This window comes from Rutidosis leptorrhynchoides, chromosome 10 (assembly GCF_046630445.1).
Source record: "Rutidosis leptorrhynchoides isolate AG116_Rl617_1_P2 chromosome 10, CSIRO_AGI_Rlap_v1, whole genome shotgun sequence".
Lineage (NCBI taxonomy): Eukaryota > Viridiplantae > Streptophyta > Magnoliopsida > Asterales > Asteraceae > Rutidosis > Rutidosis leptorrhynchoides.
The window spans coordinates 147,007,081-147,027,107 of NC_092342.1; positions in this window are offsets into that span (position 1 = coordinate 147,007,081).

Sequence of the window (20,027 nt, forward strand, 5' to 3'; positions counted from 1 at the left end):
TGTACCTTATGAATAAACGGTAAATTTCACAGTGATGAATTAAATTTTTGTATGATATCAATAATTTCGATTTATTATACCTAATTTTATTGAATATCAATTTAATACTTTATAGCGAACGATTCAGCGTTTATTATCAAAAGGTTAAAAGCAATAAATAAAAATAAAAATTGTACATACTTACCTATGAGATAGAATTCTCAGAGACCTACTTTAGTCGACTCATAGGAGAGTCGTTTGATTTGGTTTTCCATAGCTACATAAGCGTAACCTCGAGTTTTCAATAACTTTTCTTCTAAACATATGAATGGCCCTTCTTTGCATAAAGTAACCAATTCAGAATTGGAATGTGTTTGATTGTTCGAACATTTCCCTTCGTGTGACCATTTTCCGCATTTATGACATCTTTCAAGGTGTCGTGCTCTTCTTTTTGTTGAGGATTTTGATTTTCCTTTACCAAAATGTGTCTTATGATGATCTTTTCTGAGTTCTTTTCTCATTTCGTCCATTTTGCCTCTTATGAATGATACCAATTCACTCAAAAAGGTGTTATTATTACGTTTAGTAATCATAGCATGTAGTAGTAGACCATGGTTCAAATCAAAAGAATTCTTCATCTTGTAAAACCTAAAAACACAAAAATTCAGAATGGAGGGAGAAGACTAGTTCTTTAGGGTCTGCTAGGGAAAGACCATTCGGATTCCATTCTCGAGAACTACATGAAAATAGAAAATCTAACTCTAGACAGCATTATATTATCCTTTAAAACATTTGAATCTCCCCACACTTAGTTAGCTATGGTGTCGAACTTATGATTAACTTCATTGTTAATTTCAGTTGGACCATCAACAACTTGCATATCTCTAACTTTTGCTTCAAGCCATTTGGTATTTCCTCTGTAACATTCACAAATTTAAATAACATTGCCTTTTCTTTAGGCGACAAATTGGATACTAATCGGTTACATAACTTAAAGTTCCCCTTAATCCTAGCATCTTGAATCCGTTTATAAAGTTTTTTTCGTTGAACTGTTAAAATCGGGTTCATCTAATTTTGTATCAACAACGGGGTTCTTTGTTATCAGGTCATCATTATGTGTTTCTTCAACTTCCCCACACTTAGGCATTTTTATTGGTTCAACAGTTTTGGTTGGTGAAGATTTAAACTTTCGGTTCACAAAGGTGACCGATTTATCACCATCTTTAAGTGTCATTCTACCTTCTCTTACATCAAAGAACGCCTCAGTGGTTGCTAAAAATGGGCGACCTAAAATTAGAGGAATATCAAGATCTTCCTCCATATTGATAACTATGAAATCTGCAACAAAGGTCAAACTTCCCACTTTAACAAGTAAATTGTTGGCTATTCTAACCGGGTGTTTAATGGTTAGGTCAAATGATTGAACACCTATACTGGTTGGTCTTAATTTACCCACACCTAATCTTTTGTATAAGGAAAGAGGCATAATATTCGCACTTGCCCCTAAATCTGCGAGCCCATTATACATAGCACCATCTTTAAGCAAGCAATAAATGATAAATTCACCTGGGTCTCCACTTTAGTAGATGGAGTTGGTTTGTTAACCTTTTTTGAGTGCTCTTTTCTTGGTTCTTTCACTTCTACTTGAACTTCTTGTTCATATTTTTCTTCGTTTCTTGGAATGGGAGGTTTATATAGAAATTCTTCTTTATCACTCCAATTTGAAACCTCCCTGCCTTCCAATTTTGGCTTGTCATATGTCGTTGAAAATATATTGATGTTTTCATTCTGAGGGTTTTCTTTGGCGGTGAAATTGTGATTAACTTCATTGTCAACTTCCATCGGACCATGTATGTAATGTTTAACTCTGTGACCATTGACTTTAAATTCAATTCCGTTTGAATTTATCAACTCTATTGTTCCGTATGGGAAAACTCTTTTGACTATGAATGGTCTAGACCATCTTGATTTCAATTTTCTAGGAAATAGCTTGAATCGTGAATTGAAAAGAAGAACTCGGTCTCCTTCCTTAAATTCTTTTGAACTTCTGATTCTTTTATCATGCCATTTCTTCGTTGTTTCCTTATAGATTAACGAATTTTCATATGCATTGAAAGGACCCGTCCTAATCCATCCGAACAAAGTCCATATCGATTATAAACGATTTACAACAGTTGATTACATCGCGAGGTACTTGACCTCTATATGATACATTTTACAAACATTGCATTCATTTTTGAACAGACAATCTTTCATTACATCGAAAGTTGACGGCATGCATACCATTTCATAATATATCTAACTATAATTGACTTAATAATAATCTTGATGAACTCAACGACTCGAATGCAACATCTTTTGAAATATGTCATGAATGACTCCAAATAATATCTTGAAAATGAGCAAATGCACAGCGGAAGATTTCTTTCGTACCTGAGAATAAACATGCTTTAAAGTGTCAACCAAAAGGTTGGTGAGTTCATTAGTTTAACATAAATAATCATTTCATAATTTTAATAGACCACAAGATTTCATATTTCCATTTCTCATAAACATACGTCCCATGCATAGAGACAAAAATATCATTCATATGGATTGAACACCTGGTAACCGACATTCACAATATGCATATAAGAATATCCCCATCATTCTGGGATCATCCTTCGGACATGATATAATTTTCGAAGTACTAAAGCATCCGGTACTTTGGATGGGGATTGTTGGGCCCGATAGATCTATCTTTAGAGTTCGCGTCAATTAGGGTGTCTGTTCCCTAATTCTTAGATTACCAGACTTAATAAAAAGGGGCATATTCGATTTCGATCATTCAACCATATAATGTAGTTTTGATTACTTGTGTCTATTTCGTAAAACAGTTATAAAAACAGCGCATGTATTCTCTGTCCCAAAAATATATATTGCAAAAGCATTTAAAAAGGGATTAATGAAACTCACGCATATAAATATTGTAAAACAGTTAAATAAGCATTTGCATGTATTCGCAGTTCAAAATATATTTCAAAAAAACATTTAATAAAGCAGTTGTAAAAACAGCGCATGTATTCTCAGTCCCAAAAATATAAAAAGTAAAAGGGAGCAAATGAAACTTACGCATATAAATATTGTAAAACAGTTAATAAAGCATTTGCATGTATTCTCAGCCCAAAAATGTAAAGAGTAAAAAGGGCAAATGAAACTCACCATACTATATTTTGTAGTAAAAATACATATGACATCATTGAACAAGTGTAAGGTTGGCCTCAGATTCACGAACCTATATTATTCATATATATATTAAAATATATAATAGTAATCGAGCAATTTTATATATTGTTATTAATGATATATTTGTTATATTATATGTTACTTAGATATATTTAATTTGTGTGTTGTATATATCTATTATTTACCATTAATAATATTAAAACTGTATTTTACGGTTCATATTTAATAAATATATTTACTTATATATAAATTGATATCTTTTATACATAGCTTAGTTAATATCTTTGTAATAATAAAAATATAGTGTAATGTATTCTTATAGAAAAATATATTTGTATTAATATTGATAGTTTTGGTTATAACAAAATAATAACTTTAGTAATAATGATGATAATGATAATATGTTCAATAATAATAATAATAATAATACTAATAATCATATTAATACTAGTAATGATAATATTCTTAATAATACTAATAATTATAAAATGGTACGAATTCTAATATTAAGGATGAAAATAATAAATTTTATTACTTTCATAATAATAGCAATAATAATAATCTTAGTTATAATTATGATATTAAAAATAATGATTTTGATACTTATAATTATAGTTATAATAATAATAATAATAATAATAATAATAATAATAATAATAATAATAATAATAATAATAATAATAATAATAATAATAATACTTGCAACAATAACAATTACTAATAATAAACATAACAATAATAATAATAATCATATTAATAATAAAAATGATAATAATAATAATAATAATAATAATAACTAAGGAGGCTACCTTAAATGTTTTCCAAAAAAATGGCAGCAACCAGACTCGAACCCAAGACCATTCGCTAACCCATCACATGTAATAACCATTCGGCTGTGATTGTTTATCTGATTAAAACCACAACCCATTTTTAATTAACCCGTGTTACCAGTTCCTTTTTCTTCTTTCTTCTTCCACTTCGATCAGTGATAACGCGATTTGTTACAACATGATTTGAATTGGTTTTAGGATTTATAACATAAACAAAAATGACCTTATAGGTGAATTAAATCAACTGGCCCATCGAAATTTAAATCCAGTAGCAGCAACAGTGACGCAAGAACACAAACATGAACTCAACTTTGATTTTTAGATTTAGGACCGTTTTAGCTAAAACTTTCTACACGAATTATGTAGTAAAACCTTCCTTGAAACTTTCCAAATCATTAATTTAACTTGAATTATAACAGACAACTCGAATTTGTGTGAAGAACAATGGTTGACTTTTAAAAAAAAAAAGTTTGACTTCAAAATTCGCATTCGATATGAGGAATTGGATCGTGATATTTTGCAGTTAGTTCGTTTAAAATATTCCTAACACAACTGCAATTATAGATTTTGAAAATTCTTTCGAAATCATTTTATGGTGAAAAAAATGAAGAACATGGGTAATACGAGTGGGTTCTTATTTTTCTGTTTAAATTCCTCAATTTGCAGCGAGATAATGTATATTGAATATTTGGTTGTTAATTTCTAAATGAATTGTGATAAGAATGCAGTGTAAATCACTTGTTTATAAACAAAAATGGGTCGACAGTTTCTATCTAGTAGAAAGAAATAAAAAAAAACTCAGACAATGACTTGAAACAAATTAGTACGATTTATTCGATATTGGAAACTAACAACTCAGAAAATAACAAAATTTAACTATAGTTGATTGATATGGAAACAGAACCGAGTTCCAGATTAAGCATATGAAGATATATGATATATAATTATTAGTATTACTTAATAATTATAATTTTATCCATAATAATTCAAATACTAATAATATCATTAATAATAAAAGTAATAATAATAATAATAAAATTGTTAATAATAATAATATCGAAATAATACTAGTAATAACTATAATATCAAAATAATAAAGAGAAATAATGATACAGATATGTTAATATTAATAAAAAGATAAGTTTCATAATAATTAATAATAATAATGCTAATATTAACATTATTATTAATGATAATAATAATTTATCTTACTTTATATTAATAATAAGGATAACTATAATAATAATAATTATTAATGATCAAGTAACAATAATATCTAATATTAATATAATTTATAATACTAGTAATAATGGAGATATAACATGTTACATATTTCCATTTTCATATTAAAATACTAATATTAATGATACTGATGTTGATATTAATTTTAATAGTAATAATAAAAGAAATAACAATATTATAACAAATATATTTTCATCTTATAGTCACATTTAATATATTAATATTACAGTTTATTGATTATATCATATTATATATTATATAACATATATTGAATATTTAATTTTTATAAAATATATATATATATATATATATATATATATATATATATATATATATATATATATATATATATATATATATATATATATATATATATATATATATATATATATATATATTCATTTTAATAATAGTTTAATTATTTTGTATATTACTTTATATTTTCAATTCAACTGATTTAATTGTATTAATTCAAATTAATATATACACCTATATTTATATTTACATCTATACATTTATTTACTTATTTAGTTACATACAATTGTTCGTGAATCGTCAGAAATGGTCAAAGGTTAAATGAATACATAAACACAATTTAAAGTTTTTAAGACTTCAACATTACAGACTTTGCTTATCGTGTCGAAATCATATAAAGATTCAGGTTTAAATTTGGTCAGAAATTCTCGGGTCGTCACAGTACCTACCCGTTAAAGAAATTTCGTCCCGAAATTTGAGTGAGGTGGTCATGGCTAACAATAAAAATGTTTTCATGACAACTATGAGTTGATAAATTGAGTTTTATCATCATTGAGTAATATGGATAAAAATAATTCGATTATACGAAGCGTACGAGGGAAACTATCATAAAAGAGTGAAATGAATAAATGAAGTCTTGTTTTAACTTTTGACGTTCTCTTGGTTGAATTTAAAGAAAATCTTCGAAAGCTAAAAGATTTGATTTTTCGGCGAATAAGGAAATTACGATCTCTATAATTAATGTGAAAATCTGCCTTGATTTCTTTGTCTGGTATTTTCACTATAAATGAACTTCTTCCGTTCCATTACTTTCACCATTCCTATACCTTCTTCCTCTATTCCTACTTCTAAAATATTGTGGAAATGCTCCATCCAGTTCTGATTCTTGATATTTTCCTATCTATCGTATCTGTCATCCTTCTTTTCCAATTTTTCACCGAAAAATCTGTTTACTTATACTATTGCCTTGGGGTGATACTATTCTTAATTCTACCGTGTCTTTATATTGTTATTCCTATTATTACCTACAGTTTGTAACTTCTGTGTTGTTATTGGGTTTTATATCTTCCCTTATATTTCAATGTCCCTGCTTCTGTCTCCTATAATTATTGTCATCCACAGTTAATGCGCTCTCTTATTTGCTGCGATTTATACTCCCTTTCTATTTCGGAGTTTCATGTTCTTGTTTACTTTTCGTAAGTAACGGTCCAGAATTCATAGGTAAGGAGTTTCGAATTATCATAATATACAAGGTAGAAAGGAAAGATAGTAGCACGATTTGTTTTGTCAAATTACCAGAATCACTGAGAATAGAACTATCAAGAATATATTTTCTTGATATGTTCAGAAGTTAATCAGAATGAAAAAGTTATGTAACATGACACATGATGACGTTATAATCTATGAATCATCATGTTCCATTTAGAAACTCAGTATGACTTACTGTAATATAATCACGTTGATCAAGTGTCATTATATTATACTAACTCGTGCATCAGTTCCCAACACTACTTCAAAAACATTCATATTTTAGACTCGAAAGTTTACAGAATATAGAAACTAACAGTTTCTATATGATGTAACACTGATAGCACGAAGAGATTAATGATTTCAGATAAGAATAATTATAAAAATATCTTCAGAAATATGGAAGATATTTATAATGAAAGATACGATAATATCTTTGAATATCTAGGATCAGAAAATGATGGAGTCTATTGTCTGCAAGGGTTTAGAGTAACGAGCAAGATATTCGCTAAAGACTTCAGCAGACATTGAATCATTTAGATTCTTTGAAGTCAAACTTATTCTTTTTGATTTGTCCACGGCTTTCTTCATAGTTTCGCATAATCTGCTTTTCGGTACTAAATTTTTCTCCTGAATGTTTCCAATATAATGATACACAGGAAGCACGAAGAGGTATATAATTTCGGACGAGAATATTTTTAAAAATATCCTCAGAAATATCGAAGATATTGATGATGATATTTTGGAATTTCTAAGTTCGATGGTTGATGGAGAAAGATTTTCCGCAAGATTTTAACATGACTTCGGAGCAAGATATTCTCTAAAGATTTCATCGGATTCAGAATTACCTGGATTCTTTGAATATAGGGTTTGGTCCTTGTATTTGTCCTTGGTCTCCTTCGTGGTTAGCTCAATCCGTTTTCCAGTTCCAACTTTTCTGAGCTTTTCCAACATACTATTCTTTATCATCAAACTTTCGATGATTATGGTCGTTTACGGTTGTCTATGGTTTCTGCTGCTTCATTCAGCTTTTTCAACATTCAGAGTATTGATTTGTGACTGAGTGCTTTTCAGAATTCCAGAAGGAGAGATCATAATTCTAAGAGATAAATGTCATACATATAACTGTTGATGTAGATATGCTGTGAGTTTTCAAAGTACTGATTGCTGATTCTCGGTAATTGGTATGGCAGTTCTCGTTACCAGATGCGGATAAGTATATGATAGGGTTTCAATGAATAAATATAATGATTTGTCAGAGAGATTTAAGCCAAGAAGTAACGAGGTTGCTGGTATGTCTGCTGATAATATGGTGGAATATAAAAGAATTCTCCGGTATCAAAAGGGTAATCGTATATATCAGGATTATGGTAAGGCTACTTCGAATGAAAAGTCGAAGTTGACTTGTTGGAGCTGTGACAAAATTGGCTATCTTGAAAAGGGATCGTAAAGTTATTTTTGTTAATAAATGCCAAAGGATCTGACGCGGCTACGTGTTAAACTTTTACTCAGTTGCCGAGAGTTTCTCAGGTGCATAACTATATGCATAAATCTTTCCTTCCGTAGATGAAGTGCGGTTGATTCATCCTATCGATTGAGGTGTTTTCAAGAATCATGAAAGGTTTGAACGCAGAATGTAATCGTGAAGATACAAATGAGGTTTAAGACGAAATCAAGTGGCAAACTTGAAGAATGTTTAGTTTCATATGTTATAATCAATATTTTAAATCTTTTTAATTATCCAATGTTGGTAGTACTCAATTGATATTCCACAGTTAGCAATTCACTAATTTATAAAGTTCGAATTAATTAATATGTCTCGTGACCCAGGTACATGTCTCAGACTAGATCACAACTCAAAGTATATATATTATTATAGAATCAACCTCAACCCTGTATAGAGAACTCGATCATTACTGCATATAGAGTGTCTATGGTTATTCCAAATAATATATATAGATGCGTCGATATGATATGTCAAAACCTTGTATACGTGTCCCGGTATTTAAAGTGCGTAAAATAAATAACAGAAATTAAATGACGATAAATAAAGTGCGTAAAGTAAATGACAGAAATTAAATAACGATAAATAAAGTTGCGAGAATGTAAATTGCAATATTTAAAATGTAATACGGAATTAAAAATTAGCTAGGAACAGTTAGCTAGGATTTCGTTAGCGTGGATTCTTAACAAAATTCTTCTCATAATTAAATCGTTTGTTTCTAACAAATTTTATTTTGTCAAATGTTTTCTTCATTATGCCACTGGTTGGATTCTGATAGGTCAAAATCCAAATATGAAATTGAATAAAAATGATTATTCTGTGGTGAGCGGATACGTATATCGGTGGTTGTAAATAGGATAGTAAATGATCGTTGAATCAAATTCGAAGAATGTACAGTGTAACTTATTAATGTGAAATCTAAATATTCCTCGGGTATTACCTACCCGTTAAAATATTTTCACCATTAACAGTTTGTACGAAAGAATTTTTAATTACAATCTTCATGAAAATATATACATATATATTTTTCTTCATATGTAATCATGGATTTAATGAATCAATATGATATTAAACTCATTTGATTTACCGTTTGAACAAGAATATATAATCTCTAAAACATTAGAGTTTACATAATCATCATGTCAAACGAAGATAGATGATGTAGAACGTTATGTGGAACGATGATTATACTCGAGGTACAGAATGAGATGTCGAAGCTAGTGATGCGGATGTTGTTGTTGGTGGTACTAGTGCTATTGGTGCTGAGGCTGGTGATGTTACTGGTGTTGGTGATACTGCTGATGCTTGCAAATTGTGTACCGTGCTCTCTAAAGTTAACACTCGATCTCGGAGTTCTTTAACTTCTTCTACTAACCCTGGTTGGTTATCAGTGTGAGGTAGAGATTGGATATCTTCTCTAGTCCCGTTAATGGTAGTCTCAAGACGAAGAATTCTGGCAAAAAGGGTATAAATGGTGTTGCGAACAGGTTCGCCGGTGAGCGGGTCGAGTACTCCAAGGTTAGGTGGTAGATTCGATTCATGATATGGAGTACCTTCTTCCCTTCTCCATAGGGTGAGTATGTCGCGAACCCACCCCCATTTTCTCCAGTAATCACGATAGTTGGTTGATTGGTGTGCTCCTGTCACGCTGTCTTTGGAGTCGGAGGAACTTGGTCGATTCGTAGAGGCCATCTTACGCGATCTCAGGAAAGATTTTTTTTTTTTTATATGAAAAGTTTAGTGACAGTAATTGATAGTTGGATGGTGTTCTCAATGCATAATTTACATAGATATATATAGTACCAGGATCCCTTAAATTAAGGAGAAATTTACGAGAGATATCAGGCAATGTCTACAGTAACAGATACGCTAAGATATGAATTGTCAGATACGCTAAGATATGAATTTTGTCTATTCACTATTCATGCAGTCAATGCAGTGAAAAGTGTCTAGACTAAGAATAATGAGCATGTAATTTCCTAAGGATGATAAGCAGATAATTTTTGACAAAAATGATAAGCAAAACTTTTGACATGCAGACACGGTCGAAGTCCAGACTCACTAATGCATCCTAACGACTATCAGTTAGACACACTAATGCAAGACCCGGTTCACTAAGACCACCGCTCTGATACCAACTGAAAGGACCCGTCCTAATCCATCCGGACAAAGTCCATATCGATTATAAATGATTTACAACAGTTGATTACATCGCGAGGTACTTGACCTCTATATGATACATTTTACAAACATTGCATTCGTTTTTGAACAGACAATCTTTCATTACATCGAAAGTTGACGGCATGCAAACCATTTCATAATATATCTAACTATAATTGACTTAATAATAATCTTAATGAACTCAACGACTCGAATGCAACATCTTTTGAAATATGTCATGAATGACTCCAAATAATATCTTTAAAATGAGCAAATGCACAGCGGAAGATTTCTTTTGTACCTGAGAATAAACATGCTTTAAAGTGTCAACCAAAAGGTTGGTGAGTTCATTAGTTTAACATAAATAATCATTTCATAATTTTAATAGACCACAAGATTTCATATTTCTATTTCTCATAAACATACGTCCCATACATAGAGACAAAAATATCATTCATATGGATTGAACACCTGATAACCGACATTCACAATATGCATATAAGAATATCCCCATCATTCCGGGATCCTCCTTCGGACATGATATAATTTTCGAAGTACTAAAGCATCTGGTACTTTGGATGGGGCTTGTTGGGCCCGATAGATCTATCTTTAGAGTTCGCGTCAATTAGGGTGTCTGTTCCCTAATTCTTAGATTACCAGACTTAATAAAAAGGGGCATATTCGATTTCGATCATTCAACCATATAATGTAGTTTTGATTACTTGTGTCTATTTCGTAAAACAGTTATAAAAACAGCGCATGTATTCTCAGTCCCAAAAATATATATTGCAAAAGCATTTAAAAAGGGATTAATGAAACTCATCATACCGTATTTTGTAGTAAAAATACATATGACATCATTGAACAAGTGTAAGGTTGGCCTCAGATTCACGAACCTATATTATTCATATATATATTAAAATATATAATAGTAATCGAGCAATTTTATATATTGTTATTAATGAAATATTTGTTATATTATATGTTACTTAGATATATTTAATTTGTGTGTTGTATATATCTATTATTTACCATTAATAATATTAAAACTGTATTTTACGGTTCATATTTAATAAATATATTTACTTATATATAAATTGATATCTTTTATACATAGCTTAGTTAATATCTTTGTAATAATAAAAATATAGTGTAATGTATTCTTATAGAAAAATATATTTGTATTAATATTGATAGTTTTGGTTATAACAAAATAATAACTTTAGTAATAATGATGATAATGATAATATGTTCAATAATAATAATAATACTAATAATCATATTAATACTAGTAATGATAATATTCTTAATAATACTAATAATTATAAAATGGTACGAATTCTAATATTAAGGATGAAAATAATAAATTTTATTACTTTCATAATAATAGCAATAATAATAATCTTAGTTATAATTATGATAATAAAAATAATGATTTTGATACTTATAATTATAGTTATAATAATAATAATAATAATAATAATAATAATAATAATAATAATAATAATAATAATAATAATAATAATAATAATAATAATAATAATAATAATAATAATAATAATAATACTTGCAACAATAACAATTACTAATAATAAACATAACAATAATAATAATAATCATATTAATAATAAAAATGATAATAATAATAATAATAATAATAATAATAATAATAATAATAATAATAATAATAATAATAATAATAATAATAATAATAATAATAATAATAATAATAATAATAATAATAATAATAATAATAATAATAACTAAGGAGGCTACCTTAAATGTTTTCCAAAAAAAAATGGCAGCAACCAGACTCGAACCCAAGACCATTCGCTAACACATCACATGTAATAACCATTCGGCTGTGATTTTTTATCTGATTAAAACCACACCCCATTTTTAATTAACCCGTGTTACCAGTTCCTTTTTCTTTTTTGTTCTTCCACTTCGATCAGTGATAACACGATTTGTTACAACATGATTTGAATTGGTTTTAGGATTTATAACATAAACAGAAATGACCTTATAGGTGAATTAAATCAACTGGCCCATCGAAATTTAAATCCAGTAGCAGCAACAGTGACGCAAGAACACAAACATGAACTCAACTTTGATTTTTGGATTTAGGACCATTTTAGCTAAAACTTTCTACACGAATTATGTAGTAAAACCTTCCTTGAAACTTTCCAAATCATTAATTTAACTTGTATTATAACAGACAACTCGAATTTGTGTGAAGAACAATGGTTGACTTTTAAAAAAATAAAGTTTGACTTCAAAATTCGCATTCGATATGAGGAATTGGATCGTGATATTTTGCAGTTAGTTCGTTTAAAATATTCCTAACACAACTGCAATTATAGATTTTTAAAATTCTTTCGAAATCATTTTATGGTGAAAAAAATGAAGAACAGGGGTAATACGACTGGGTTCTTATTTTTCTATTTAAATTCCTCAATTTGCAGCGAGATAATGTATATTGAATATTTGGTTGTTAATTTCTAAATGAATTGTGATAAGAATGCAGTGTAAATCACTTGTTTATAAACAAAAATGGGTCGATAGTTTCTATCTAGCAGAAATAAAAAAAAAAAAAACTCAAACAATGACTTGAAACAAATTAGTACGATTTATTCGATATTGGAAACTAACAACTCAGAAAATAACAAAATTTAACTATAGTTGATTGATATGGAAACAGAACCGAGTTCCAGATTAAGCGTATGAAGATATATGATATATAATTATTAGTATTACTTAATAATTATAATTTTATCCATAATAATTCAAATACTAATAATATCATTAATAATAAAAGTAATAATAATAATAATAAAATTGTTAATAATAATAATATCGAAATAATACTAGTAATAACTATAATATCAAAATAATAAAGAGAAATAATGATACAGATATGTTAATATTAATAAAAAGATAAGTTTCATAATAATTAATAATAATAATGCTAATATTAACATTATTATTAATGATAATAATAATTTATCTTACTTTATATTAATAATAAGGATAACTATAATAATAATAATTAGTAATGACCAAGTAACAATAATATCTAATATTAATACAATTTAAAATACTAGTAATAATGGAGATATAACATGTTACATATTTCCATTTTCATATTAAAATACTAATATTAATGATACTGATGTTGATATTAATTTTAATAGTAATAATAAAAGAAATAACAATATTATAACAAATATATTTTCATCTTATAGTCACATTTAATATATTAATATTACAGTTTATTGATTATATCATATTATATAATATATAACATATATTGAATATTTAATTTTTATAAAATATATATATATATATATTCATTTTAATAATAGTTTAATTACTTTGTATATTACTTTATATTTTCAGTTCAACTGATTTAATTGTATTAATTCAAATTAATATATACACCTATATTTATATTTACATCTATACATTTATTTACTTATTTAGTTACATACAATTGTTCGTGAATCGTCGAAAATGGTCAAAGGTTAAATGAATACATAAACACAATTTAAAGTTTTTAAGACTTCAACATTACAGACTTTGCTTATCGTGTCGAAATCATATAAAGATTCAGGTTTAAATTTGGTCAGAAATTCTCGGGTCGTCACATGCATCATGTCTAATTTCTTCTAATTCGTTTAGTTGACTTAACCTTAGACGTCCGGCTTCATGTAAATCAAGATTACATGTCTTCAAAGCCCAAAATGCTTTGTGCTCAATTTCTACTGGAAGGTGACATGCTTTTCCGTAAACAATTTTAAAAGGTGTGGCTCTAATTGGAGTTTTGTAGACTGTTCTAAATGCCCAGAGTGTATCCTCCAATTTCATGGACCATTCCTTCGGATTTGATCCTACAGTTTTCTCTAGAATACGTTTTAAAGCTCGGTTGGTATTTTCAACTTGTCCACTTGTTTGTGGATGATAAGCGGTTGAGATTTTATGAGTTACTCCATATCTTTTGAGAACTTTCTCAAGTTGATTATTTCAAAAATGATTACCCCGATCACTTATTAAAGCTTTTGGTGTTCCAAACCTAGCAAAAAGACGTTTTAAGAAGTTGACTACAACTCGTGCATCATTAGTTGGGAGAGTTTGTGCAATGACCCGAACTTTTCCATGCTTATATATATTAATTGAGATTGATATTTACATGATTAAATTTTTCCAACATGTTAAGCAATCAAACTTGTTAAGACTTGATTAATTGAAATATGTTTCATATAGACAATTGACCACCCAAGTTGACCGGTGATTCACGAACGTTAAAACTTGTAAAAACTATATGATGACATATATATGGATATATATATAGTTAACATGATACTATGATAAGTAAACATATCATTAAGTATATTAACAATGAACTACATATGTAAAAACAAGACTACTAACTTAATGATTTTTAAACGAGACATATATGTAACGATTATCATTGTAAAGACATTTAATGTATATATATCATATTAAGAGATATTCATACATGATAATATCATGATAATATAATAATTTAAAATCTCATTTGATATTATAAACATTGGGTTAACAACATTTAACAAGACCGTTAACCTAAAGGTTTAAAAACAACACTTACATGTAACGACTAACGATGACTTAACGACTCAGTTAAAATGTATATACATGTAGTGTTTTAATATGTATTTATACACTTTTAAAAGACTTCAATACACTTATCAAAATACTTCTACTTAACAAAATGCTTACAATTACATCCTCGTTCAGTTTCATCAACAATTCTACTCGTATGCACCCGTATTCGTGCTCGTACAATACACAGCTTTTAGATGTATGTACTATTGGTATATACACTCCAATGATCCACTCTTAGCAGCCCATGTGAGTCACCTAACACATATGGGAACCATCATTTGGCAACTAGCATGAAATATCTCATAAAATTACAAAAATATGAGTAATCATTCATGACTTATTTACATGAAAACAAAATTACATATCCTTTATATCTAATCCATACACCAACGACCAAAAACACCTACAAAAACTTTCATTCTTCAATTTTCTTCATCTAATTGATCTCTCTCAAGTTCTATCTTCAAGTTCTAAGTGTTCTTCATATATTCTACAAGTTCTAGTTACATAAAATCAAGAATACTTTCAAGTTTGCTAGCTCACTTCCAATCTTGTAAGGTGATCATCCAACCTCAAGAAATCTTTGTTTCTTACAGTAGGTTATCATTCTAATACAAGGTAATAATCATATTCAAACTTTGGTTCAATTTCTATAACTATAACAATCTTATTTCAAGTGATGATCTTACTTGAACTTGTTTTCGTGTCATGATTATGCTTCAAGAACTTCGAGCCATCCAAGGATCCGTTGAAGCTAGATCTATTTTTCTCTTTTCCAGTAGGTTTATCCAAGGAAATTAAGGTAGTAATGATGTTCATAACATCATTCGATTCATACGTATAAAGCTATCTTATTCGAAGGTTTAAACTTGTAATCACTAGAACATAGTTTAGTTAATTCTAAACTTGTTCGCAAACAAAAGTTAATCCTTCTAACTTGAATTTTAAAATCAACTAAACACATGTTCTATATCTATATGATATGCTAACTTAATGATTTAAAACCTGGAAACACGAAAAACACCGTAAAACCGGATTTACGCCGTCGTAGCAACACCGCGGGCTGTTTTGGGTTAGTTAATTCAAAACTATGATAAACTTTGATTTAAAAGTTGTTATTCTGAGAAAATGATTTTTATTATGAACATGAAACTATATCCAAAAATTATGGTTAAACTCAAAGTGGAAGTATGTTTTCTAAAATGGTCATCTAGACGTCGTTCTTTCGACTGAAATGACTACCTTTACAAAAACGACTTGTAACTTATTTTCCGACTATAAACCTATACTTTTTATGTTTAGATTCATAAAATAGAGTTCATTATGAAACCATAGAAATTTGATTCACTCAAAACGGATTTAAAATGAAGAAGTTATGGGTAAAACAAGATTGGATAATTTTTCTCATTTTAGCTACGTGAAAATTGGTAACAAATCTATTCCAACCATAACTTAATCAACTTGTATTGTATATTATGTAATCTTGAGATACCATAGACACGTATACAATGTTTCGACCTATCATGTCGACACATCTATATATATTTCGGAACAACCATAGACACTCTATATGTGAATGTTGGAGTTAGCTATACAGGGTTGAGGTTGATTCCAAAATATATATAGTTTGAGTTGTGATCAATACTAAGATACGTATACACTGGGTCGCGGATTGATTCAAGATAATATTTATCGATTTATTTTTGTACATCTAACTGTGGACAACTAGTTGTAGGTTACTAACGAGGACAGCTGACTTAAGAAACTTAAAACATCAAAATATATTAAAAGTTTTGTAAATATATTTTGAACATACTTTGATATATATGTATATATTGTTATAGGTTCATGAATCAACCAGTGGCCAAGTCTTACTTCCCGACGAAGTAAAAATCTGTGAAAGTGAGTTATAGTCCCACTTTTAAAATCTAATATTTTTGGGATGAGAATACATGCAGGTTTTATAAATGATTTACAAAATAGACACAAGTACGTGAAACTACATTCTATGGTTGAATTATCGAAATCGAATATGCCCCTTTTTATTAAGTCTGGTAATCTAAGAATTAGGGAACAGACGCCCTAATTGACGCGAATCCTAAAGATAGATCTATTGGGCCTAACAAACCCCATCCAAAGTACCGGATGCTTTAGTACTTCGAAATTTATATCATATCCGAAGGGTGTCCCGGAATGATGGGGATATTCTTATAGATATGCATCTTGTTAATGTCGGTTACCAGGTGTTCACCATATGAATGATTTTTATCTCTATGTATGGGATGTGTATTGAAATATGAAATCTTGTGGTCTATTTTTATGATTTGATATATATAGGTTAAACCTATAACTCACCAACATTTTTGTTGACGTTTTAAGCATGTTTATTCTCAGGTGATTATTAAGAGCTTCCGCTGTCGCATACTTAAATAAGGACGAGATTTGGAGTCCATGCTTGTATGATATTGTGTAAAAACTGCATTCAAGAAACTTATTTTGTTGTAAACCATTATGTAATGGTCGTGTGTAAACAGGATATTTTAGATTATCATCATTTGATAATCTACGTAAAGCTTTTTAAACCTTTATTGATGAAATAAAGGTTATGGTTTGTTTTAAAATGAATGCAGTCTTTCAAAAACGTCTCATATAGAGGTCAAAACCTCGCAACGAAATCAATTAATATGGAACGTTTTTAATCAATAAGAACGGGACATTTCAGTTTGTGCTTCCGTCCATTTAGATACATAATCAATGGCAACGAGAATGTAGAGATTATTATGAGATTTTGGAAATGGACCCATAAATTCAATACCCCAAACGTCAAATACTTCACATACTTGAATGACATTTTGTGGCTTTTCATTACGTTGACTTATTTTCCGGCCCTTTGACATGCATCACAGGATTTACAAAGAAGGTGTGCGTCTTTGAAAATTGAAGGCCAATAGAATCCAGCGTCGTAAACTTTCCTTGCTGTGAGTTGAGGCCCATAATGCCCTCCTGTTGGTCCTGTGTGACAATGGTTTAAGATTTGGCTAGCTTCATCCCCGAATACGCATCGGCGTATTATTCCATCGGGACAACTTTTAAACAGATGTGGATCTTCCCAAAAATAGTGTTTTATATCACTAAAGAATTTCTTTCGTTTTTGGTACGACAACCCTTTTTCAAGGAATCCACATACTAAGTAGTTTGCAAAGTCTGCAAACCATGGAATTTCATTATAATCGATCTTCAATATATATTCATCAAGAAAGTTATCTTGTATGGCCGATTCATTTAGAACTTCTAATTCAGGATTTTCAAGACGAGAAAGATGATCAGCGGTGAGATTTTCTGCTCCCTTTTTGTCTCGGATTTCAATATCGAATTCTTGTAACAGAAAGATCCAATGGATTAATCGTGGTTTGGCATCTTGATATAAAAATAGGTATCTAAGAGCAGAATGATCAGTATAGACCACCGTTTTAGATAGAACGAGATATGAACGAAATTTGTCAAAAGCAAAGACAATAGCAAGGAGTTTTTTTTCAGTGGTTGTGTAATTCGTTTGTGCTCCTTGTAACGTCTTACTAGCGTAATAGATAGGTTGAAATCGTTTTTCAATTCTCTGACCTAAAACGGCTCCCATTGCAAAATTACTTCCATCGCACATGAGTTCAAATGGTAGATTCCAATTTGGAGTTATCATGATCGGTGCATTAGTGAGTTTTTCTTTAAGAATATTAAAAGATTTGATGCATTCATCCGAAAAGATGAATGGAGCATCTTTTGCAAGGAGTTTATTCTTAGGAGTGGCAATTTTAGAAAAATCTTTTATGAAACATCGGTAAAAACCGGCATGCCCTAGAAAACTCCTAACTCCTCTAACATTGGTGGGATGTGGAAGTTTAGCAATTACTTCTACTTTAGCTCTATCCACTTCATGTCATAACCCGACCTTAACCATAAGGACGAATACAATAACATATGATTTCATCGCGAGGTATTGACCTCTATATGCGACATTTTTCAAAAACTGCATTTTTTTTTACAATACAAACCATAGCTTTTATTACAAATACAAGGTTTAAACAACTTAATAATGATTATCGTTTAGCGATAATCTTAGACTTACAAACTTTACATGTGATAATAACAATACGACCTCCAACATATTTTACTTTACAAATCCTCCGATATGCAGTTTTATTTTTGACACAAATATGCATACTCAAGATCTTGCTTAAATTCAACATGTTGCAGCGAAAGCTTTTAGTTATCACCTGAGAATAAACATGCTTAAAACGTCAACATAAAGTTGGTGAGATATAGGTTTAATGCCGGCAGCGTTATAAATATAGACCACAAGATTTCATATATAAACGTTTTAATAAAAATATTCTAAGTTGTTGAGCACTTGATAACCATACTTAACATTTAATCAACGTCGCATATTCCCTTTATTATGAAATATTACTACACCGTACCAAGTGTAGTCATCGAAACGAAGTATTGTGCAACCGTTGAATACTGGTCGTCCAGTCCGGTTGGGGTTGTCAGGCCCGATAGATCTATCAATAGGATTCGCGTTTACAATACCTCATGTAAATAATAGTTACCAAGTTACAGGGAAGTATGCCAGAGGTACAACTCAACGTAGAATATATATTTTTAATCACTTGTGTCCATAACGTAAATCATAAAATGCATGTATTCTCATCCCGAAATATTTAGAGTTTAAAAGTGGGACTATATACTCACTTTTGCCTTGTAGGTATTTATCACGACTTGGTCTCCGATTGATATCACAAACCTAACCATATATATAATATATCAACATATTTTCTTTTCAAGTAATCGTTATATATATATATATATATATATATATATATATATATATATATATATATATATATATATATATATATATATATATATACTTTTAATACTTT